The following is a 26,249-nucleotide window of genomic DNA, read 5'->3' as shown; positions in this document are numbered from 1 at the left end:
AGGAACAGAATCCTCTTCTGGCCTCCACAAATACCACACACACACACACACACACACACACACACACACGGTGCATAGAAACACATGAAAGTAAAGTGCCTACACACATAAAATAAATAAAATCTAAAAACAAACACCCCTTTAATTAAAAAAATCCTTCTCAGGTGAAGAATACCCCACCTGAGTTAGTTTCATACTATGTGTACGGATGTTGTCGGCTACACAAAAGATAATTTCGAGCATTCTGTCTCTAACACTCCACACTGGAAATCTATATTTAGAAAACATTTTTCTGTATGAACCAAGATATTAAAAGCACTATTATTTTTAGTAGTAAAGAAGTAGAACTCTTAATACATCAAGATAGGGACTTGGCGATCTCGGTTAATTTTCTAAAGAGTTTGGGGGGTGGTATTTAGTTGTTCTTCTCCTGGATGTGCCCAAACGCCTGGCAGGGAGCATCTCACTGGAGGTGGAGCTTGTTCTGCCTGCAGCCTGAAGTGCAGCCCATCGTGGCGGGGAAGGCAGGCATGTGGGGCAGCTGGGATGTGGCTCTACAGTTCCCCAACAGTAAGATTAACCCTGCTGCTGTTCACTTTTCCCTTGGTCCAAGACCCCGGTCTTAGTGCCGTACGCACCCAAGATGGAGCTCCCCTGCTCAGCTAAGCCTTTCTGGGGAACCCCATACCCCGAGGTATGTTTCTGTGGTGACTCTAACTCTCATTGACAGCACGAGGCATCAACAGGAGGGGAAGCCTTACAGAAGTTTATGTAACTATGAGATTCCACCCAGAAATGTGCCATCAGTTGTATAACATACGCGTTGCTGCCGAGGTGGGCAGCCTGGGTTCAGTCCCCAGGACTTGCATGGTGGAAGGAGCGAAGCAACAGCTGCAAGTCATTCTCCAGTCTTCACATGCATATGCAAGTGCACAGATAAATGCATAATGTTGGGGCTGGAGAGATGGCTCAACAGTTAAGAACACTGACTGCTCTTTCAGAGGACCCGGGTTCAATACCCAGCACCCACATGGCAGCTCACAACTGTCTGTAACTACAGTTCCAGGGGACCTGACACCCTTACACAGGCAAAACACCAATGCACATAAGAATAAATACATATTTAAAGAATTAGAAATAAATAAATAATGTGGTTTAAAAAATTTAAATTATAAGAAAAATGCATATAACGCAGAGGTCTTCCAGGGAAGAATTGTCATCAATGATCTCAGCTGAGAACCCTGTGCAATGGGCCCTCTGGTCCAACAGTAGCGAGTCTGCTCCAGAACAAGCCAGCTGCTTTCTGATCGAAAGGAACATCTGCTCCAACGGAGAACATTCATACCAGTACTGCAAACTCAGCCCAAAGCCCTGGCTAAGGGGATCATAGACCTAGCAGGGAAGGTCATTGGTTTGCTAAATAAGCATGTTAGGTCTGTCCAATTGCTTTCTACAGAATTGTGTTTCTGCCCATAGATCAATACTGCCATTGGCTTTGGTCACTAAAACCTCATTCTGAAAAGGGCAGTGGTGACCATGAAGACTCAAGGTGCTGAGAAAAGTGCCTGTCAAATGCTCCCTCTATGTGGGACATCAACATCACCCCCTCTGAGGCTCAGGATGTCTTGGAAGATGGAATACAGAGAATGGACGAGCCAGAAGGTGGGTAGGGTGTTGTGAGATGCAGTCTTCTGGGCATGCCACGGCCATGGCATTCTTGAACTCCCAGTGGCCATGATTATTTGCAAAAAAAAAAAAAAAAAAAAAAAAAAAAAAAAAAAAAAAAAAAAAACCCCACGCTAAAAAAAAAAAAAAAAAAAAAAAAAAAAAAAAAAAAAAAGCTGCATACCTGGGCTCCTCATCCTGTCACAGAGGGGGCAGGGCTCCCAAGGCCCCACAGGATCTATAGGCAACTAGTGGTTGCAAGAAGAAGGAGAGACATTTTCTTCCTTTTAAGACTTTTTTTTTGCTTTTTAATTATTTCCTGTGCATGGCTGTGCTGCCTGCATTTACAACCGTGTAGCATGTATGTACCTGGTGCCTTTAGAAGCCAGAAGAGGGTGTGAGATTCCCCTGCAGTTGGAGTTAACAGATGTTTGTGAGCCATCATATATATCTTCGCCGGAAATTTAGTTGGGTTCTCTGGATTTTAACCACTGACCCATCCGTCCTGCCCCTGTTTAGTATGTAGTTATTTAGTTATTTAATTATTTTGTGTGCGTGGTATTTATTTTGCCCAGGTAAGGGTATGAGCGCCACATGCACAGTAGACCAGAGAGGGCATCAGATCCTCTGGGACTGGAGTTAGAGGCAGTTGTGAGCCACTAGGTGGTTCTGGGAATCAAACCCAGGTCCTCTGCAAGAACAGTAAGTGCTCTTAAATTCTGCACCATCTCTCCAGCCCTGGGAGAGACATTTTCTTGAGCAGCCACTGGTTAGGTGTTCTTGCTCCTGTAAACAGCCCCTCTTGCCCTTGTCCTGCAAGCAACCCTTATGAAATTTGTTGGATCAATCGCAACAGAGAAATGGCATTGAAGGCAGAATGTTGGACAGAGGAGGTCATCAGTGGGAAGGGAACAAGGGACAATAATGGAGGATAAACATGACCAAGACATCTTATCTATGTGAAAGTGCCATAACGAAGCCCATTATAATTATTGGTGCATAATTAACATATGCTAATAATGTGTGCACAGGAAGGACTGCAAGCGCCATCACCAAACAATGAACGATGCCTTCTCTGAGGGCTTCCCATCTCCCTTCTGCGGTCCTCTGAGTTAGGAGCTGGAAAGGGCTCAGCTACGCTTCCCTCTGTCTATGTTGGAAACCACAGCTGTAGCCCAAGCCTTGCTGCCCCTGCTTCATTACAGCAGGCCATGGCTCCCAGAAAAGGCACTGAGAATGAACGGGGGTGAGGCCACAAAGGGGACCGTGTGGCCTCTCTTCTCAGCCCACTTCTCCCACTTCCCCCTTCATCTAGAAAGGGCCAGGAAGTCACCTTGCTGGCTGAAGATGATTTCATCCGAGGCATGGTCTTTCTTAGTGGATTGTAACATGTACAGGGCCTGCTTTTTGGGTTTCTGTCCCATCTGGTACCCCACAGCCAGCAAGCCCCAAAGAAAATCACACAGAGATCTCTATAAGTTATAAAGCTGATTGGCCCATTAGGTCAGGCTACTTATTAGCTCTTGTAGCTTATATTAACCCATTATTCTTATCTGTGTTAGCCATGTGGCTCAGTACCTTTTTCAGTGGGGCAGATCACATCCTGCTGTTTCGGTGGTCTGGGCGGGAGGGGGAAGAATCAACTTCCTCCTTCCCAGAATTGTCCTGTTCTCATTGTGTCATTTCTACTTCCTGTCTGGGTTTCCCGCCTATACCTTCTGCCTGGCCAATCAGCGTTTATTTAAAACATGATTGACAGATTACAGACAATTCTCCCTCACTAGTGGATGGGGTGGGGGTTACAGTTTAGACACAATTCCCTTTCTAGAGCGTGCTGGAGCTGAGTGTCCCCAATCCCACGAGATACCAAGGCAGAAAATTCAACCACATCACGGTGTTTAGAGGTCGCCTCTGGGAGAGCTTAGGGTTGGAAAGGGACATAGAGAGAAGGGAGCATAACTAAATTAAGGAGTAGGAGAGGCAATGGGTGGCACCCTTGTCTCCCACCATGTGACACCATGTGACACCATGTGATATCTTATGCTGCCTCACCAGCTGCAGCTCTGCAAGCTTGGACCTCCAGGAAAACATTTGTTTGTTTGTTTGGAGACAGGGTTTCTCTGTGAAATAGTCCTGGCTGTCCTGGGACTCACTCTGTGGACTAGGCTGACCTCGAACTCACAGAGATCCACCTGCCTCTGCCTCCGCCTCCCATGAGCTGGGAGTAAAGGCGTGCACCACCACCAACCAGCAAAAACCTCTTTTCTTTAAACATTTACCCACACTGTGGTATTTCATTATAGCAACAGAAAAAATAGATTAAGAGAGGGGCTGTTAATTCTCTCTCTGCTTTCCCATCAGAGAACTGAATTTTCCCAAACATGTAATGCCGTGCTCCCTGCTGCCAATCAAGAAGTTTCTTTAGGGCTCGGCATGAACTCAGTGGTCGGAAACCCTTCCTAGTGTGCCCAAGGCATCAGGTTCTATCCAGTGCCACAGCTCCTCGTTTCCATTAACCCAGACCCCTCAATAGATCCCCCCAGGTGTTCCCCACCCAACCTGTCCAGCTTGCCTAGCCACAGTACACAGAGGAGGTCGGCTACAACACTCTCTGAAGTGCTGCCGTTAAATATGTGACTATCCTGCTCAGACCTAACTTTTTAAATTAAAACATTTTTTTAAGTGTGTGTGTGTGTGTGTGTGTGTGTGTGAAAAAGACAGAGACAGTGAGAGACAGATAAACAGAGAGAAAGGGGGAGGTCAGAGGACAACTTTCGGAAGTCATATCCCTCCCGTCACCTTGGATACTGGAACTCAGGTTATTAGCCCTGCTGGCCCCTAACTTCTTCCATTTTTAAATTTACCTAGGAGGGCTAATTTATCGCCATACTTGTGTCTCCTACCCTAAGAGGTGATGACAGAGAAAAGACTCTAGGAGAGACAGGGTCCGCAGAGCACAGAAGCCTGGTGGGCCGCTGTGGAGAAACCCACCTTGGCCCTCAGCCAGTTTCTGGTTTCCTGGGGCCGGATGGAGCTGCAGCAGAGTCCTGAGACTCACGGCAGCGGGTTCCTTGTGTGGTGAGGCCTAGCATTGTCCGCTTTGCCTCAAGAAGAGTCAGCAAGCGGCCTTCCTGGGCACAAGGAAGATGCCCGGCTTGCTGCACTGGGGCTGGCATCCAACGCACTCACCTGCTCTCTACGCCACTCCCTGGGTCATGTCGCCACTCCCTGGGTCATAGAGCCCTCACATGGTGGCAAGGCGTCCCAGAAAACTTTCCCATGTCCTGAATGCTGGGCTGGCAAGCAGGGGGGAAGGGAGAGGTGAAGATAAGGGTGAGTCAAGCAGAAGCAGCAGGGTCTTTGAATCTCCCGCCCTTCAATTCAGGACTCACAGGCACTTGGCCTTTCCGCAGCTTCACATGCAACCTGGGAGGCGCACAGTGTGTCAGGGTAGCGGAGGGGTGGAGACAGGCAAGAGGGCTCCTAGACTTGAAGTCTTCAGGGGATTAGGGAGGTGACAGGCATCTTCTACAGGGACCACTGCCAGCCCTCCAGCCTCTCCTCCCCCAAGTGGAGATGCAGCCTTCGCTTGTCACTACCAAGCTGTGGCTCTGCCTGCGGTTCAGATCTCCGCCCTGGGACATTTGGGAAGGGGGCTGTGGGTTTGGCAGGGCTGTTCCCGACCAACTGCCACCTTACTGGGCATTAGCAGAGCAGCAGGTGCGTGCAGGAGGAAGGGCAGTTTGCCCACGCTGGCATCTGGCAGCGTCACACTACAGCTTCCCCGATATAAATACAGGGAGCGAAAATAGCTAATCCTAGTTAACAACGACGTAATCGCCCAGCGCCCGGCCTTGAGTCCCAGAGAATTTGGAGGGAGCAGCTGCAGGGCTGCCCCCATCAGCGGCCCACTGCCCCTGGGTGGCCCGGACCGAGAATCAAACACCAGAATCAAGCTGGAGAAGCAAGAGCAACTGGAAGAGAGGGACCTGATGAAAACACCCCTAATCACAGCTCTGCTCAGAGAAAGATGGTTTTTCTAGAAGCCCCATAAAAAATCTGAGCTTCCATGGTGGGGGGGGGGGACTGGGTCTTCCTGCTCTTAGCGATGACAAGTGATGATAGACATGGTTCAAGTTTTGGGGGGTTGGTTGGCTTGTTTCTTAATTCTGTGGATAGAGTCCATCCAGAAGTAGGGTATCTCCTTAGTCCCCTCACAGGGTCTCTGGCGGAACTGAGACTCACTGGTCTTCAGCTAGGCTGGCTGGCCAGCCAACCAGCTACAACAATTCTCCCATCTCTGAACCATAGTGCTGGGGTCACAGGCATGTGTGTTAGGTGGAGACTGGAGATTCGCTCTCATGTCCTCTTGCTTGAGCAGCAAGCACTCCTGCCCACTGAATCTGCATTTGTGTTTTGCTTCTGGGTATTAATAGTCACCGTTGGCGTGTAATTGGCTTCTGACTTTGGGGCGACCAGGACTCACTGTGGCCCTAGGACAGGGATGTCCATCTGTGGCTGCCAATAACAGGCATCTGTACTCAGTTTTAATGCCCTGTCCATTCAGAGTGCTAACCCATGGCATTCCAAAGATGGCCTGTGGTCCTCGGGAAGGAGCCAATGGGCTTGGCTGTTTTTAGCCATCTTGACAAACAGACATATAATGAGGGATCCCGGACCGGCACAAATGGCTCAGGCGCTTCTGCCGGCTTACACACTGCTCGGGTCTCTAGCTGCCGGGTGATGGACAGGCCATCCCCAGCCGTGGCTCATGTCTTTCTTCACACACTCAGAGTGTCATCCTGACTGCCCAGCTGTGCTCCCAAAAGCACTCTGAACACTCAAATCCCTCCTGAGGCGCATGCTTGCAGACAAGGAGGACAGACAGGACGGCTGGCCGCGGAGCAGCCTGGCCAAAGCTGCAGCATGGGGCTGTCGTGGGGCACACTCACAAAGTGTGCAGACGCATGGGGGTGTTGTGGGGCACACTCACGAGGTGTGCAGACACATGGGGGTGTCGTGGGGCACACTCACAAGGTGTGCAGACGCATGGGGGTGTTGTGGGGCACACTCACGAGGTGTGCAGACACATGGGGGTGTCGTGGGGCACACTCACGAGGTGGGCAGACGCACGAGGAGGGATGGGGCACACTCAAAAGGTGTGCAGACGCATAGTGGTGTCATGGGGCACACTCACAAGGTGTGCAGACGCATGGGGGTGTCGTGGGGCACACTCACGAGGTGGGCAGACGCATGGGGTGTTGTGGGGCACACTCACAAGGTGTGCAGATGCATGGGGGTGTCATGGGGCACACTCACAAGGTAAGCAGATGCGGGACGATTATTTCTCCTGGGAACATCCAAGCCATTTGATTCTTTACGGAATCACCAATAGAACGTATCTGGGGAAAGAGAGTGGGACAGCCCTGAACAAGTCAGAAGAAGTGTGACCAGGAAATGGTGTCACCCACAGTCAGTCTAGGAGTGGCGTGGAACAAGACTCCTGATGTGTTTCTGACAGGCCGCTTTCTGATGCTGTGGAGAGTGTAATATACACCTAACACTGGTTTGGGGTGCTGATGCCACTTCATAGCATTTTATCCAACATGAGTTTCCTGACCACAGACAGAGGAGAGCCACCATGTCCTCTCTCTCTAGCGGGGACAGTACATGGTCAGCGTAAAGCAAACACAAGCTGCGCAGAGCTCTGGGCCCTGAGCTGCAGCTGCAAATGAAAGGGCAGAGAGCTGACCAGCCTCGGAGGCCCACTAACCCTCTGGAGCTGGGGGCTCAGTCCGAAGGGGGTCCGTGACATTGTGTGCCACCTCAGGCCGTCACAGCAAACTCAGCCTCCGAGGTCAGATGTGAAAGGAGCATTTAATGGCATGGAGCAAATGCTTATGACGTTCTATCCAAATTCTTATATTCTGTAACTCCAGTCTCAGGGGGATCTGACGCCCTCTTCTGGCCCTTGTGGACACTGCAGGCATGTGATGCACAGACACACAGGTAAGCAAAACGCCCTACACATAAAATCAAAATATTTCTAAAAAACAACCTTTATTTGGTTTTTCAAGACAGGATTTCTTTGTGTAGCCCTGACTGTCCTGGAAATCACTTTGTAAACCAGGCTGGTCTCAAACTCACAGCGATCCACCTGCTTCTGCCTCCGAGAGCTGGAATTAAAGGTGTGCAGCACCACTGCCCATCTTAAAAAACAACTTTTGAGGTGAGCGTAATGATACAGGCCTGAACACTCAGCACTCAGAAGATGAGGCAGGAGGAGTGCAGATTTCTGGACAGCGTGGACAGAATCCCGAAACCTTGACTAAAAGTAGAAATCAGCAAAAACAAAGTGAAGCTTTACATATATATACAAATGCCTGAGTCGGAAGAAGGAATGAAGCTCTGCTCTTCTACTCCTGAGACTGTTAAAGAACCTGGTGCCATGGTGCCGATCTTTAATCCCAGCACTTGGGATGGAGGCAGAAACAGGCCAGATTCTGTGAGTCCAAGGCCAGCCTGGTCTACATAATGAGTTCCAGGACAGCCAGGGCTAGGTAGAGAGATCTATCTTAAAAAAAACAAGAAGCAAAAGCAAACAAAGATAGCTAAAGTGCTGCCTCGGTGGTGGAGAGTGCTTGCTACCCTTCCAGAGGACCCAAGTTTGGTTCCCAGCACCCGTGCCTTGTACCTGTAACTCCAACTTCAGGGCATTCTACACTCTGGGCTGCAGGGGCACCTACACTCATGTGTGCTTACCTACCTACCTACCTACACACACACACACACACATACACACACACATAATTAAAAATAAGGTAATTTTTTTTAAGATTGATGTTCCAAAGGGGCCTGGGCAGGAAATCTCAGGCAGGGATGGAGGACATAGCATAAAGCTCTGGTTTCCCCTGGTCAACTCAAGGGGCTCCATACAGACGCCCTTCCTGACCCTGCTTCCCTCCACCTCAGCTGGACACTGCTTCCCCAAGGGTCCTCAGCAACAGCTCCCAGAAGCCTGAGGTAGGTGGCACAATTATTTCTCATCGCTAAGTTTTTCCCAAACTATTTAACAGAAAACAAGCAAAAATATAGCAACGGGATAAGAATAGAATGCCCCATGGGTGCATGCGAGGTGCCAGCGTTATTCTGGAAATATCCAGGTATCTCAGTCCACATGGCCCTCACAACCAGGAGATGGAGATCACAGAAAGTCACTGGGGAGAAAACAGCCAGAGGCTAACTAGGAGATCAAGGTCACCTTGCAAGTGATGCCTGAGGTCCTCCCTCCAAACCCCACTGCCTCTGCCTCAGAAGGACTGGGATTCCCACAGAGGCCATGAGAAGGGCACAGCAGCAGAAGCCGACGGCCAGGTGGTTGGCAGTCCTCACCAGATGGGCTGGCACTGCAGAAACACACAAGCTCACAAATAAAAACAGGCTGTTGAAGCAAAAGAGATGTCAAAGCACGTCGGGGCACGGAGGCACACACCCTTAATCCCAACACTCAGGAGGCAGAGACAGGTAGATCTCTTAGTTCGAGGCCAGCCTGGTCCACAGAGCAAGTTCCAGTACAACCAGGACTATAGAAAAATCCTGTCTTGAATTAAACAAAATACCAAAACAATAACAGAAGAAGTGCAGGGCATTTGAGGGGCTCCGAGATGAGCTGCCTGGCTCTGCAGTCTTGCGCCGCTACCTGGTGTTCCTACATCAGCAGCTCAGGCCAGCAGGTGACTCTGGGCTCTGCCGCAGATGGAGTGAACAGAACCAAGGGCCCCCCCTTGCCCAGACGGGCAGCTCTGCTGTAATCTAATCTCCGCCGGGAGTCCCAGGCAGGATCGCTCCCTCACCCTGTCACAATGCCATCACATTGCAGCACTGGCTGGGCTCACGCACGCAGCCCAGGCAGGATGCTGGGACCTGTCTTGGCCACACATCCACAGATCAGTGGGGTCAGCCCTGGCTCTGCGCAGTTCACAGAGGCCAAAATAAGCCTGAGATCAGAAGGGGCCCTGTCTGCACAGGGAGGCCAGGGTTGGGAGGTTTGCTGGAAGGCAAACCCAGGCTTCTTCCTGGTGCTTCCTGAGAGTCTGTGAGGAAAGTTTTAGACACAGAAGCTAAAGGACAAGAAGTAACTAGAATATTCCTGGAACAAAAAGGTATAGACAAAGAAGTGAGAACAGGTCAAAAAAAAAAAACTTAACTGGCAGTTCAGAGTTCAACGCCAACTACTGGGTGGGACTGGAGATGGCTCAGTGGTTAAGAGCACTGGCTGCTCTTCTGGAGGATGCGGCTTCTTCCCAGCACCCATATGGCCGCTCATAGCTCCAGTCCCAGAGGATCCATCACCCTCTTCTGTCCTGCTCAGGCGCTGGTGCACAGACATACAGGCAGGCAAAGCATCCATTCATACAAATATAAAGTTTTCAAGAACAAAGAAGAGCTGACTGCTGGGTGCGGGGCGGAGGAGGGGAGGTCCAGCGTTAGTAGTTGTGCCCAGAGCACAGGAAGGCCTGGGTTCTGTGCCAGCATCAATAAATAAATACATAAATAAATCAATAATAAATAAATAAATAAATAAAGTAGGAAAAACTAAACAATAAGTCTGAGGATATAGATCCAGGGCCTAGTTCTGATCTCTGGAACTGGGAGGGGGCTGTCTGCCTAACACAATGGACTACTTAAGCTATTGTTCAAACAGCAACAGAAGAAACCTCCAAGCCAGGAGTAACAGCACAGGCGTGGCGGCACAGGAGCGGTGACACAGGAGCCTAGTGGCACAGGAGCCTGGTGGCACAGGAGCCTGGTGGCACAGGAGCCTGGTGACACAGGAGCCTGGTGGCACAGGAGCGGTGACACAGGAGCCTGGTGGCACAGGAGCCTGGTGGCACAGGAGCGGTGACACAGGAGCCTGGTGGCACAGGAGCCTGGTGGCACAGGAGCCTGGTGGCACAGGAGCCTGGTGGCACAGGCCTTTAATCACAGGCATCATTGTGAGCTCTCAAGACCAGCCTGATCTATACAGTGAGTTCTGGGTTAACCAAGGCTACGTAGAGAGAACTTGTGTCAAAAAATAATGAATGAATGAATGAATGAACAATAAAAATAAGAAGAAAGAAAAAGAGAGTGAGAGAGAGACCTCTGGATGCAGCTATTCTGGGCACCGCACCCCTGGGCTGCGAGCCCACATCAACCCCTCCTTCCCAAAGAGCACAGATGACAGAAAGTCCTGGGATGAGAATCAAGGGAAAATGGGCTTCGAGCACACTGTGTTTATGTTGGGTTCCATGTTCCCCACAGCTTATCCCATCTGTCTCAGTTATAATCTATGAGGCAAGGAAGCCAGCATTTTTACCCTGGTTTGACAAATAAGGAAACAGAACCACACAGCCCCCAAAGTCCTGCACATACACAGCAGGAGGCCTGGAAACCACGAGGTGCAGCTAGGTGGCTCAGAGCAATCTCATCCACCAGAGCAGAGGCCACAGGACAGGCAAACCATTAGGAGCTGATGGAATTCCTTGGAGTGTAAAAATGAAGAGATCATCAAGCACTTTCTTTTGCTTTTACATATCATGTGAACCTCAAGTCTATGAGTTTGCAAAATACAGCATCCAAACCACAGTGAAAATAAAATGTCACAAAGCATCCAAAGGAGCACTTAAGGAGAGGGAGGCAGACAGGCAATCAGCCAGTAACAGGAACCGGCTCAGGGAGGCTTTGATTATTAGGGCAAATAAATTCTCCAAAAACATTCTTGCAAAATTTAAGGAAATAAAATAGAAGAGGAGGGAGGCCACTAGGGAGATGGCTCAAAGCAGCATTCTTACTGTGGAATAATGAGAACCTGAGTCCAGTCCCTGGCACCCATGTGGAAAAGCCCCGGCCTGCCCCACAGCCCATGTGCCTGTGATCCCAGTACCACCTCACTGGCCAGTCTAACGGTGAGTTCCAGGTTCAGCAAGGGAACCTTTCTCAGCGGAGAATGTGGCTAGCCACAGAAGACAACGTCAACCTCTAATGGGAGAGGGTGGGCAGGATTTTGGAAGAGAACTAATAACTATTTTTTAAAGAGCTACTGCCAGGCTTAGTGACGCATGCCTAAGATCACAACTCTTGGCTTACCTAGGCAGGAGATCCCTGAGAGTTCAAGGCCCGCCTGGACTATGTAGCAAGACACTGTTTCAAACTAAAGGCCATGTAGCAAGGTTAGAACTGAAGACAATATGTGAACAAAAGTTAAGAACGCAAATGAGAACTCTCATGTTGTGTGTGTGGAGGGCTAAGATTCACCTTGGTGCGTGTGTCTGTGTGTGTGCGTTTCTATTGCTGGGGCCAAAAGCAACTTGGGGCAAAGAGTTTATTTGACTTATACTTCCATACATCCTGCATCACTGGGGGAAATCCGGGCAGGAGCCTGGAGGCAGAAGCTGAAGCAGAGACCACAGAGGAGTGCTGCTTACTGGCTTGTTCAACTACCTCTCTTACAGAACCATCTGTTTAGGGATGGCACCGCCCACAGCAGGCTGGGCCTCCTGCATCCATCCTTAATCAAGAAGAGGCACCACAGACATGCCTACAGCATGATCGGATGGTGTGTGTGTGTGTGTGTGTGTGTGTGTGTGTGTGTGGTACCGAAGAAGGCTCTGGGATCCCTGGAACTGGAGTTACATACAGCTGTGAGCCATGTGATGTGGGTACTGGGAATCGAACCTCCATTCTCTGGAAGTCAGCCAGTGAGCCTCCTCCAACTGCTGTTTTAACCGCCAAGTCTCCTCTCCAGCCCCTTAGTTTTTTTAATGCTAAACTATTTTAGGTCAGAAATTACTTGGATAAAGTAAGAACAGAGGGGGCTGGAGAGATGGCTCAGAGGTTGAGAGCACTGGCTGCTGCTCTTCCAGAGGACCTGGGTTCAGTTCCCTCAGAACCATCTATAATGAGGTCTAGTGCCCTCTTCTGGCATGTAGATATACATGCAGGCAGAACTCTATGCATAATAAATCTTTTTTTTAAAAAAAGGAAAGAAAGAACAGAAGGATGAAAATATAGAAGCTAGGGCAAAATAGGTAAATGATTTAGTAAAATCTAACATCGTAAATAAACACCAGTTTAAAAGAAAGACAATACAATAGAAGAATTTCTGAGGGAATAATTGATGGGCTGAAAAGATGGCTCACCCCACCCCTTGGGCTAGACTCAAAACCAACAAAAAAATAAAAATAAAGCATTGCAATAGCTCATGAGAGTTTTCCAACAGAGACATTATCTTATCACAGATTTGGGAAGCCATGTACATCCCCAGCAGCAGAAAGAGAAAAAAAGCCTCTCCGGGGCACATGCTTTTAACAGCCTGCTGAAAACAAAAGATGGCAAGAGAGACATTCAAATCAGTTTGGTGGGAATAAAATATCTTTTAAAAGACTGGGATTAGAGCCGGCATGGGAGTGCACGCCTTTGATCCCAACATGAGCGTGGCAGAGGCAGAGGCAGGAGGATCTCTGTGAGTTCCAGAACAGCCAGGGCTACAGAGAGAAACCCTGTTTCAAAAATAGATAGATAGATAGATAGATAGATAGATAGATAGATAGATAGATAGATAGATGGATAGAAGATGGACAGACAGACAGATAGATAAAAGACTAGGACCAGGGGCTACTGTCCATCAGCAACAATGAAAGCAGAGGCAGAGGGCTATCTGGCAGTCTGTCCATCTGGCTTTCTTTTTTTAAGATTTATTTATTTATTATATATACAGTATTCTGCCTGCATGTGTACCTGTACCCCAGAAGAGGGCACCAGGTCTCATTACAGATGGTTGTGAGCCACCATGTGGTTGCTGGGAACTGAACTCAGGACCTCTGGAAGAAGAGTCAGTGCTCATAACCACTGAGCCATCTCTCCAGCTCCTCCATCTGGCTTTCTACTGCACTGTTTCCTCCCGTGGATCATTGCTTGGCAGCATTTAAAACAGATAGGTCCTGCGTCTGGAGTCACTGTGAAGCTGCTCAGACCCCATGATCTTCTCCCACACTGCTCCCTCTCCCAGAGTTCCTTCCTCCTCCTCTCTAGCAGATGAAGACCTCCTTTCGCTTCAAGGCTCACCCCAACTATCACCTCCTCCATGGATGAGGGTAAGCCTGTTTTTACAGCACAGATAGGGGCCGGAAGCCTGGCTCAGTGGGTAACAGAACCCCATAAAGGTGGAAGGAAAGAACTGGGTACACAGAACTGTCCTCCAACTTCCGCACATGTGCCATAGTCCACGTGCGTTCATACACACAACAACAACAACTTTATAACTTAAGGAATAAAAAAGAAGTTTGGAAAGATGTCTCTGTGGTTGAGTACTGTCTGTTCTCCCAGAGAACCCAGCTTCAATTCCCAGCACCCACCCACCCACATGGCGGCTCACAACTGTCTGTAACTCTGATTCCAGGGGATTTAATATCCTTTCACAGACATACATGCAGGCAAAACATCAATGCACATAAAAATAAATTTTTAAAAATAATACAAAAAGAATAAAAATAAATTAAGTAAAAATTAAAAGTGATAAAACTTAGAACAGATATAAAGGGCCTGCTATTTAACACGCTCAATAATACTGAATTCTGCACCCTCATATTTCTCTTCCTCCCTGAGACTCTGGCTTCCTATCAAGTAACCATCATTGCTGTCATGTTCGTCCAGTTGCTCTTCGTTGTCTTGAAAACCTCAAATCCTAAGGTTCTACCGACCCACTGGATTTTCTGGCACAAAGGTTCTGTTTTACTCCACCCTACTTTCTTAGCTGGATCTCCCTTGGAGGGTCTCTCACGTGTCCTAGTCTGGAAGACAACACCCATAAGCCAACAGCCACCCAGGGGGGCATACACTGCGCTGGCAACTCCCAGCCTCCGGGCTGACAGCAGCTCTTCATTCAACTGTGTGATCCTGTGACACCAGCTATCATTTAGGACCACCCACTGTGGACCGCGCGTCACACAAAGCATAGCAACAACAGACATTAGACACGGGATCTGCACCCAAGACACTCCCAGCCTGCTGAGGAACATACCCTTTCAACAAGCGCAAAAATAGAGTGTGGGGGAGTTAGGTGGGGAAAAAATAACTTGAGCCAAGATAGGACCATTCCTGGGCCGCCTCATCCCCCTCCACACCCTCCCTACGTAGGCTCCTGGGCTCTCCTCTCCTCCCCGTGCTCTTCCTGCCTGATTTCATCCATCCCTCTGACGTTAGACACCTTCTGTACACCGGTTTCCAGCTTCCTGAGTCCCTTGCAGATGCATCTGCTAAAGCATAGACTCAAATGTGGGTGTCTGATTTGAGCACAACTCAGTGACAAGAACACTTGTCTGACATCTAGGAAGTCCGAGGTTCGGTCTCTCACACTGACAAAGGAAAAACTTGGATTACAAACAATGTAACATTTAACCCACCTGTGAGAGAGTCATTGCTTTCTTCTCGAGTGTCTGCCCTCTTTCACACACATAGATTTTCTTCGAGTCTTCACCCTCCAGAAAGTCAGCCTAGAAGCCTGAGCCTTATCCGTAGACACTGGGATCTCTCCTTCACTCCCTCCCTTTCCTTTGCCCCCCCCCAACCCCAAACAATCCATTAGCACAGCAGTAGGCGCTAGAGTCAAATCCTAGGTGTCTGTTTGTTTTCTCCCACCGGAACACCTCCTTAAATGGGAGGACCCTGTTTTTCTTTCAGTTTTTTGTTTGCTTTATTTTTACAGTTGAATCCTCCGACTGTGAGACTGGACTTGTCAGTCGCTAGTCCCCAGATAAATATTCGTTAAGTGGGTGAGAATGTCAGAGGGAAGGTGGCACAGTGGAGGTGACAGTTGAGCTGGGTCCTGAAATAGAAATGGGTGTTTCCCTGCTGCAGAAGAGGGCAGAGGACACGGGGAAGAAGAAACAGCACAGACAGAGTGGGCCTCTAAGAAGCGGAACATCGGGGAGGCCGAGGCCTCGCATTCAATCACGTTGCCATCAGGGCCTAACTCTCATCCATCTGGAAGATGTACCTTAGTCTGTCTCCTACCACCGCACAGAATGCGTGACACTGGGCAGTGTATAAAGAAGTGAGTTTTATTCATCTCATGGCTCTGACGGTGGGGTGCCCAAAGTCTAGAAGCCGCACCTGCAGAGGTCCTTCTTGCCGGCTGGGACTCTACAGAGGGAGTGTGGCCCCTCTGTAGGTAAGAGAGCCAAATTGGCTTCCATAAGAGACCTCTCTCGAGATAACCCATTAGCCCAGTAATCCATTAATCCAAAGGTGGATTAATCCACTCACAGGGGCAGAGCCCTTAGGCCCTAATCACCTCTTCAAGATCTCACCTCTTAATACCTCAGAGTATTAAGTGGATATTAAATTTCAACATGAGTTTAGGTGGAGACATCCGGGCTCATCCCTGATCTGAACAAAATGGAGCTGACACTGGAACCTTCTTCAGCGAGACCCTGACAGTGATAGGAATGTGTAATAAGTGATATAGTGTGTTATTAACCTTGATACACAGTATCCATAATCCACACGGTCTGAAGGTGGGCCGCAGGATGTAATGGATCGGATTAGAGGTAAATCACTTAAACCAGGAATTTTCAAAACATCTAGCAGTACTGACCAGCTAATCGTGTTGTTTTCGGTCCATCAAACAAAATGTTGTTATTCCATCAAGCAAAATGTTGGGCAAAGTTGCAAACCAGCCTCTGCCCTTACACGAGCAAAGCAGCAGTTAGCCAACGTAGGGGAAGTATGAGAGCTAGAGTATCGGCTAGCTATGGCTGCATCACAAATGTCCTAAGGCTGCAGAAAAAAGGGGGGCATGCATTATCTCATAAAACTTCTGTGGGTCAGAAACCCAGCTTAGCATCATCATCTGGCTTAGGATCAGGACTGCATATGGCAGTCATCTGAAGGCTTGCTTAACCAAAGCTGGAAGGTTCACCTCCAATACGGTTCACATTGTTGGAAAGGTCAGGTTAGCTTGTGGCAGGAGGCTCTTCCCACAGGACTGCTTAGGCGTCCTCAAAACTGACAGCCAGTTTCTCCCAGTGGACCACCCAAAGAGGACAGAAAGGAAGCCACAGTGTCTTTGTTACCTAGGATCTGAGGTCATTTTTATAGATATTTTTACAATGCCAGTTGGTTGCCAGATCAGCCCTATGCATTGTGGGATAACACTGTGAGCACAATTCTCCTCCAATGACTCTGACCCATCCAGAAAACCAGGAACTAAAGCCAATTGGGCACCATCTTGGAACTGGCTACCACTATCGGCCAAAGTTGAGCCAAAATAATCATGGATGAAGCCAGAAAGTACAAGACTGTAGAAGAAGAAGACTGAGAAAGGAGTAAGGTGCACGTACCTCTGGCAGCATCGCTGACAGCTGTCACTCATCAAGGGTTTCCTTTGTAATAGGTGTCCTGGTTAGTTATGACAACTTCGTATAACCTAAAGCCATTTGGGAAGAAGGACGTTCAGTTAAGAAAAAGCCAACCCTGTAGACGAGTTTGGAGTACATTTTCCTAATTGCTAGTTGATGTGGGAGGGTCCAGCCCATAGTGGGTGGAGCCATCCCTGGACCCGTGGTCCTGAATTCTGTAAGAAAGCAGGCTGAACAAACTGACTTACAGGAGCAAGTCAGTAAGCAACACTCCTCCTTGGCCACGATCAGCTCCTGCCTGCAGAGTCCTGCCCTGGCTTCCCTCAAAGGCTATGATGTAGAAGGCTAATTTGTAATACATCTTTTCTTCCCCAAGCTGCTTTTGGCCATGGCGTTTTATCACAGCAACAGAAACCCTAACAGAGATAGTAGGCAGCAGCCAAAACTTTCTCATGTGCCATCTCTAGGATGGGCACGCTGAAGTCCAGAGACAAATCAAGCCTTACTGAGTGATAGTCACACCCCTTCAGATGAGAGCAGCTGTTCTGGGTGGGACGACTGTGTCAGAAGCCACGCCCACTCAAGCATTGCTCCGTGGCTGTTTTCACTTTTGTCTGAGTCACTGTGGCAGAAGCTGTGTGGTCTGTGAAGCCTAAAGCATCACCATCCAGATGCTTCCCAGAACACAGGGAAATGCCCATCTGTGCTCCACATCATTGAGACCTTATGCAATAAAATCTCTTCTGGCCTGGCGGTGGTGACACACATCTTTAATCCCAGCACTCGGGAGGCAGAGGCAATGGATCTCTGTGAGTTCGAGACCAGCCTGGTCTAAGAGATAGTTCTAGAACACGCGCCAAAGCTACAGAGAAACCCTGTCTCGAAAAACAAAAAACAAAAAACAAAACAAAAAAAAAAAAAAAAAGAAAAACAAAAAAAATTCTTTGGGGTTGGAGAGATGGCTTGATAGTTAAAGAGTACTTGTTGCTCTTGCAGAGGACACAGGTTCAGTTCCCAGCACCCACCTATATGGTGGCTCACAACCATCTGTAACTCCAGGTCCAGGGGATCAGATGGCCTCTTCTGGCCTCAGTGGGGACCCAGCACACACATGGTATTTATACATACATACAGGAAAAACACACCTAAAATAAATAAATGTAAATAGATTTTCTCTTTTAAAAGATAGTACTTCCTTCATCTTATAAATGAAGAAAATGAGGACCAGACAGGTTCTGATTTACCAAGAATCACATGACTTACATGTAACAGGACAGAATAATGTCTGGACAGCCTGACTGTGCTCCAACAGTTTTGGATTCTGGATCGTTTCAAAACTCAGCTTTTTAACACCATCCTTTAATATTCTTAATGCGTGATGCCAAGGAAAGAAATCAGGGAAAGTGAGGAAAGGCTCTCAGTTATCCCCCATAGGGACCACCCCAAAACCCAGTGACTTCCACAGTTTGGGGCTGGATGACTGCATGGGTCCTTCTGGTGGTTTCCAGAGCTCATTGTTCAGCTGCATTCCACTAGGGCGCAGGTTCTTAACCCAGGTGAAACCTGCTCAGCAACCAGGTATGCTTGGGATGCCTAAAGACAGGGTCGATGGGTACTGCTGGTTTCCACTGGAGAGAGGCCATGGGTGATACAAAACTTACAGCCCCTGCAACAAAGAATCACCTGGTCACAAACATCAGTATCTCAGTTGACAAACTTGAACTCTCTGATCAACTGGTTCTGGAATGTTCCAGCTGTTGTCACTCGGGCATCCGATAATCAGTGCTGGAAGGGGCTGGGACTGTGGTCCCCTCCACCTGCTCTGTACTCCAGGAAGTTAAACTGACTGCAGCAAGGCCTCAGGCAGAAAGACAAGGGGTTGAATTCCAGGACCTTCAGAGAGCAGAGCGACTCATCAAGTTCTATTGACAGAAACAAGTCACAAGATCACACACTTGTATTCCCAACCCTTGAGAGCCAGAGGCAGAAGATGTTCAAGTTCAAGGCCATCCTGGGCTATTTAATAAGTTCTAGGTCAACCTGGGGTATATAGCAAGGCCCTCGTTGAAATTAAAAAACGTTCACCATGACTCAGGCCCTACCCAGGCAACTGACAAAGAAACGTGGCAGAGGACAGGCATCATTCTGTGTGTGTGAACATCCCTCCAAATGTGCATTTGAGAACCACTGGCCTAATGTGGGCAACTCGATCAGACAAGCCCAGGTCATTGGCTTAAGTGCTGGCGGAGGCCAAGACATCCCTCCCTCCTACTCCCTTCCTCTGCCTGGATCCCTGGCCATTCACCTGAGGTCAGAACTGTCTCAGCAACAGAGTTAAACAGGAATGGTTCTCATGTGCCATAGAAATGGGCCAAGGCTCAGCAAGTAAACAGGAGTTCAGCCATAGCTACTGCCCAGTGGGTCTGCACATGAGGAGGGTGGACATCAGCACAAACCAGGTAGGGCAGCCAGGTCTCCTAGGGAACTGGACTGGAGATATCAGACAATAGTTTTGGCCTGAGTTTTGGTGTAGAAATATTACATGGAAAAATAACATTAAGTAAAATAAATGGTTTGAGGGGACTATGAGTGTATGCGTGTGTTCATGTGTGTGTGTGTGTGTGTGTGTGTGTGTGTGCGTGCGCGAGCGTGTGCATGAGAAGACAAGAGGACAGCTTCTGTTGTCATTCCTTGGTTCCATTTACATTGCTTTAAAAAAAAAAAACCAGAGTTTCCTTAACCTGTATGAGTGTTTTGCCTGCACGTATGCCTGTGTGCCTCATGCATGCTTGGTGCCCGTAGAGGTCAAAAGAGGTTGTCAGAACCCCTAAAACTGGAGTTGTGAATGTTTGTGAGCTGCTGTGTAGATCCCAGGAATCAAAGCTGGGTCCTCTGGAAGAACTGAGCCATCTCCCCAGTCCCTACCTTGCTTTATGAGAAAGGGTTTTTCACTGTCTGGAGCTTGCTAAGTAGGCTAGGCTGGCCAGTCAGTGAGGCCCAGGGATCCCAGACTCCCCAGCTGCTGGATTACAAACACATGCCATCATGCCCAGCTTCGCCCCCTTCTCCCCCAACACACACACAGGGGCTTGAACTCAGATCCTCAGCCTCCTAAGGAAGCACTTTTACCAACTGAGCTGTCCTCACAGCCGTGTGTGTGCACGTGGACATCTAAGAAGGATTAGTTCTGAACGTCCTTCCTCTTTATAAACCCAGGAATGTTCAGGTTCCTTCTATAAACCAGTGGGGTGTTTATATAGCACCCAGGCACATCCTCCCATACAATCTAACCCTTCTGTAGAGGGTCTGCAGTGTTTAGTATGGGTCAAGTGCTCTGTAAATACCTGTCGTACTGTATTGTTTAGATAATCATGATTTAAAAGAAAAAAACCTGTACAAGTTTAGTACAGACAAGAGTTTTTCCAAATATTTCCAGCCTGGTTGACTCTGTGGGTGCTGAGCTCTGACGTGCAAGGAGCCAGCTGTACCAGCAGAGCCCGATTGGGTCATTTTTATCCTCATCCCAGCACTTAGATTTATATCACAATTCAGAAGTATGCTCTGCCTGAACCACTGTGGGCAACTGCCCTGTCTTCTAGACTGCCTTGCCCTTCTGCCTTTATAGTATGAACGAGGCAGATAGGCACTTGCTTCCCCAGCTGCCTCGGAGTCCCATGCCTCGATGGTTCCTTTGTGTTTTCAGGCTTTATTGGGGATGTTGTCATCGTTGTCGTCATACAACTACTGAAACAGCTTCCACCCTGGGCGCCCTGCACAGTGGAGACACCCTCTCCCAGCTGGTGCTCCATGAGGGAGCATGAAAACCCAGGCTGCCCCAAGCATCATGGATGCGCCAGACTGGAGAACAACTGGCTCCCAAGCTCCAAGGCAGAAGGGGTGCCAGCCCCTTGGTGTGTGCGTTCTGGGCAAACAAGATGCATTTGACTTCTAATAAACCACACAGACCAACCAATGTGACCTGGCAACTTTAAATCTTCCCCATCTCCAGATGAGGTATGGATTGGCCACAGGGCTGTATCAGAGGCAGATGATTCCTGAGGGCGGGGGAGGGGGCATGTGAGCAGCAGCCAGTGTCAGGGATGCCCTGGCAGACACACACTGGGCAGAGTTTGAACACAGGTTGGCAGGAGTTCAGAGGAGTCCTGGGCCTCCCCCATACTTGGTATTTCTGGGTTAATATATTGAGATGCTGCATAAAAATTACTATTTACAATACAGACTCTATTGTCTTAAGACAATAAGTGGATTGTTGAGTTCGAGGGGACCGAATGATGGCTACTTCTTCTAACTTCAGGCTTCTGAGGTTCTGTCTGTTAAATGTGGGGGAGTCCCAAGCACTCGTGCCCAGTGCAGGCATCACCTCACGTGTACCCCAGCATCTAAGCACCAATGGTTTCTGCACAAACAGCCCTCCCTGCGCCTCCTGTTGGAAGCTTTCCTGCATGTCTCCTTTGTCTTGGGTGGGACTGGAGGACGGACTGACCTTTTCTTCCTTGTCGCTGGGAGAAAACGGTGATGACATCTCTTTGGCCGGATGAAACTGATGGAAGATTTATGGAGCAGCTGAGAACTGTCAGAGCTGGGCCGGCAGATTCCCTAAGACAATGTCCATGGCCTTTTCATCGGGGAGCCCGTCGCTTTCTGGAATCGCCTAACACAAGAGAAGTCTATCTACCCAGCCATCAGTGAGGTTATCCCAGGACCCCACAGCTGCTGCCACCCAATCTGAAGGCTCCTGCTTCTGCTCTTGAGGGATGGCATGTGACCACACAGGAGCCCTAGCTGTCACCCACCATCACCCCCCCTGGCCCCAGTCTGGCACCCAGAGCCCTCCAGGAGTGGGAAACTTCATCCTCTACCTCCTCAGTCACAGGGATTTCAGAAATTAGTCACAGGAAGCGGGGAGGCCGAGAATGGAGGCTTCCTAGAGGAACCCGTAACAGGATCTGTGGTCTTTCACCCCAGGTCACAGCAGCTCAGACTTGTCCCTGAATAGCAGCGAGTGGTCAAGGAGGAAGTCAGCCTCTCTAGCCTCTGCCAGCAGCAGAGGGTGGACACAAAGGGTGGACCCGAAGCCCAGAGCCCAGCATGTGTCTGAAACAAAGTCTTGACGTGTCTTTCAGCCCTCACTTCGTGAATGCACAGAGACACTCCATGGCTCTGCTGCATCTCAGAATTGTCACTGGCAGCCTGCCTTTCTGTCACAAATATCTCATGAGGGCAGTAAATGATGCCATTCTAAACGGCTGGGAATGTTGCTGGATGGTAGAGGTAGAAGGCACTAGGTTCAATCCCCTATACAGCTAAATAAATAAATATATACATACATGTACACAGATACATACATGCATGCATGCATACATGCATGCATACATGCATACATACATACATAGGGGCTGGAGAGGTGTCTCATAAGTTAAGAGTGCATACTGCTCACGCAGAGGACACCAGTTCCCAGCACCCAAGTTGGGTGGCTCACAACTGCCTATAATGACAGTGCCAGGAGACCTGATGCCACCTTCTGGCCTCCACAGGTGCCTGCACATGCATAGCTTACACGTGCACACTTGCACACACACACACACAAACACACATAAATAAACTACAAAGTAAACATTTAAAAATAAAGCTGGGTTGGGGGGCTGGAGAGATAGCTCAGTGATTAAGAGCACTGACTGCTCTTCCAGAGGTCCTGAGTTCTATTCCCAGCAACCACATGGTGGCTCACAGCCATCTGTAATGAGATCTAGTGCCCTCTTCTGGCCTGCAGGCATACACACAGACAGAACACTGTATACATAATAAATAAACAAATCTTTAAAAAATAAAGCTGGGTGGTGGAGGCATACGCCTTTAATCCCAGCACTCAAAAGGCAGAGGTAATTGGATCTCCGTGAGTTTGAGGCTAACCTGGTCTACAAAGCAAGTTCCAGGACAGCTAAGGCTAGACAAAGAAACACCCTGTCTCAAAAATAATAATTAGTAATTATAAAAACCTAATCTTTTCAGAAAGAATCTGAGATTCCAGCAGCCAGTAGGTCAGGGATCTGTTTTAAGCCAAAGAATGATGGTGCCCAGTAGACTACAATAGAAACAAGTCAAATATCCACCAACAGAAAATAGTTAAATAAGCTATGGCTTATGGGTATGGAATATTATGCATCCATTAAAAAAATTAGGGGACTGGAGAGATGGCTCAGCGGTTCAAAGCACTGGTTGTTTTTTCCAGAGGACCTGGGTTCAATTCCCAGCACCCACATAGCAACTCACAACTGTCTGTAACTCCAGTTCCAGGGGACCCAACATTCTCACACAGATATACATGCAGGCAAAGAACAAAGCACATAAAATAAAAAATAAATAAAATTTTAAAGAGATACCTGCTATTTAAAAATATTAATTTAAGCCGGGCAGTGGTGGTGCACGCCTTTAATCCCAGCACTGGGGAGGCAGAGGCACCTGGATTCAGTTCCTAGCACCCACATGATGGCACGCAACCATCTGTAACTCCAGTTCCAGGAGATTAGAGGCCCTCTTCTGGCCTCAGTGGTCACCAGGTAGACATGCAGGCAAAACACTCAGACACTCGAAATAACCATTAGAAAACAGACTTTTGACAATCTCTAGAAGTATAAAGACTCTCCTGCCTGGGGTGCTGTGGCATTGTTTGTGGCAAGCATCAAAGAGGAGCAAGTGTCCAGTCTGTTCGGGGTTAGCCAGTCAGAAAAGGTGACAAAATTGCATGTTAGCGACTGGACTCGTGTGGTGACAGGGGACAGCACGTCCGTGGACATACAGAACGTCGGTGTCTTAAGCTTTGCCATGTTTTTTTTTTTATTTAAATCACCATATTATTAAGCTTGGCCCATTAGCTCTAGCTTCTTATTGGCTAACTCTTACATATTAATTTAATCCATTTCTATTCATCTGTATATCGTCACATGGTTTTGCCATGGTTTTAGATAAAATCTTTTGAAAAGAAATGTTTCTGTATTCATGTTTTTGCAGCGGAAAACTTATTTAATGTTACATGACGTAGCTAAAACATTATATACATCGAGTGAAGGTTACTCCATGGTAGAACTTGTATTTAGCATGTGTGGAATGCAAGGTTCAGTCACCACCCACCCAGACCTAGCTCCAGAAATGAAATATTATGCAAGTCAAAACAGAAAAAAGTACTAGCAGGCTCTTCCACCTTCCTTTTTCTTCACACTGAACCCCCAGATTTCACCCAGCCCTGCAGGTTTACAGTCACCTTGTTACTGAACTCTGTATAAGGGGAGAGCGGGAGCAGGGAATGGGGAGTTCTCAGAGCTTGGCACGTTTACAATAAGAATATAAAGGCTGGAGAGATGGTTCAGCACTTAAGAGCACTGACTGCTCTTCTAGAGGACCTGGGTTCAATTCCTAGCACCCACATGGCAGCTCACAACTGTCTGCAATTCCAGTTCTAGAGGATCCTATACCCTCACGCAAACATACATCCAGGCAAGACATCAATGCATATAAAATAAATAATTTTTTAAAAGAATATATTCATATTTGGGCATGATGGCACATGCATTAGTGAGGGTAGAGGCAGGTGAATCACTGTGAGTGAATTTGAGAGCAGCCTGGTCTACTTAGTGAGTTCTAGGCCAGTAAGGCCTATATAGTGAAAAAGAGAGAAAGAAAGAGAGAGTATAGGGGAAACGTGGATATATTCATGACTTGTATAGCTTTCAAATATAAATGGAAGTCTCACCTGGGAAGTAGTAGTGCACTCCTTTAATCCCAGCGGAGACAAATGGACCAGCCTGGTCTACAGATCAAGTGTCAGGACAGCCTGGGCTACACAGAGAAACCTTGTCTGGAAAAAATAAAAAAGAAAGGAAGGAAGGGAGGGAGGGAGAGAGAGAAAGAGGGGAGAGGAGAGGGAGAGAGAATAATAAAAGTCTTAAATGTCCAAAGTTAAGAAGCATGAATATGAGTTAAGAAACTAAGTCTTTGGGGCTGGAGAGATGACTGAGCGGTTAAGAGCACTGGCTATTCTTCTAAAGCAACCCAGGTTCAATCCCAAGCACCCACATAGCCGCTCACAACTGTCTGTAACTCCAGTTCCAGGGGATCTGACACCCTTACACAGACATACATGTAGGCAAAGCACCAATGCACTTAAAAATAAATCTTGGGGGGAAAAAAAGAAATAATTTTTTTTAAAAAAATAAAAAAGTCTATTATTCTCTTCACCCAGAGTTCACCCAGAGTTCTTGCTTTTTATTTTGTTTTATTGGTAAATGTCTGTGTGTGTTCACACGAATGTGTGTATGTCTGTGTATGTATATAGGTATGTATGTGTGGAGGCTGGATGACTACCTCTGTTGTTGTCCTTAGGAATGAATGCTGTCACCTCTATTGAGAGGGCATTTCTCCTTGGCCTGGAGACCATCAATTCGGCTAGGCTGGCTATCCAGGCAGCACCAGGGCTCCTCCTGTTTAGACCTTCCCTGCTCTGGCCACCACAGCCAGGCATTTTTATGTGGGTTCTGGGCACAGGTCCTCTTGCCCAGCAAGCATCCTCCCGACTGAGTCATCCCTCCAACCCCCAAGCGGTTACTTTTGTCTTGGTTGATTTTGTTTGCAGGCACTAAGGACTAAGTGCCCAGCCCTGGCTGCCACCAGTCCCTAGACAGCAGCGGAGACAGCAAGCTTCCGGAGGGCAGCCTGGCTTGCCTTCCTAGAAACAAGAGGGTCTAGATGGCTCTGGGAGGAATCGCAGGAAAACAGAAGGCAAGTGCTCCCATATACACAGGCTGCAGCTCTATCCGAGTCTGGTACCGGGAAGATTTTATAAACCGCAGGTTCCTGCACCTCACTTACTTTCTGGAAGGAGACTGAGAATTCTGGGTAGTTCTTAAACACAACTGGAATGCAAAAGGCCATGGTTTTGTTTCAGCACTGAGGACTGACTGGAGTCAGATTCCCTGCTCAGTCCTGCTGGAACTGAAGATGTGAAACCCAAACTCCCCAAAGCCCCTTTGTACCTAGAAGACAGCAGCATTCTCTCCTCTCCGGTGAAAACTTACAGAGGGCTGGGGGTGACACTCTAACACAGGGCAGAGGCACTATGCTATGCCCCGACTAACTATGCTTCAACAGCCCTCTGCTGAGATCTTGGCCGCT

Source organism: Alexandromys fortis, unplaced genomic scaffold (genome assembly GCF_014885135.2).
Source record: "Alexandromys fortis isolate MF-2015 unplaced genomic scaffold, M_Fortis_MF-2015_v1.1 scaffold_29, whole genome shotgun sequence".
NCBI lineage: Eukaryota > Metazoa > Chordata > Mammalia > Rodentia > Cricetidae > Alexandromys > Alexandromys fortis.
The sequence above is the reverse complement of the archived record's forward strand: the minus strand, read 5'-3'. Positions refer to the sequence as shown.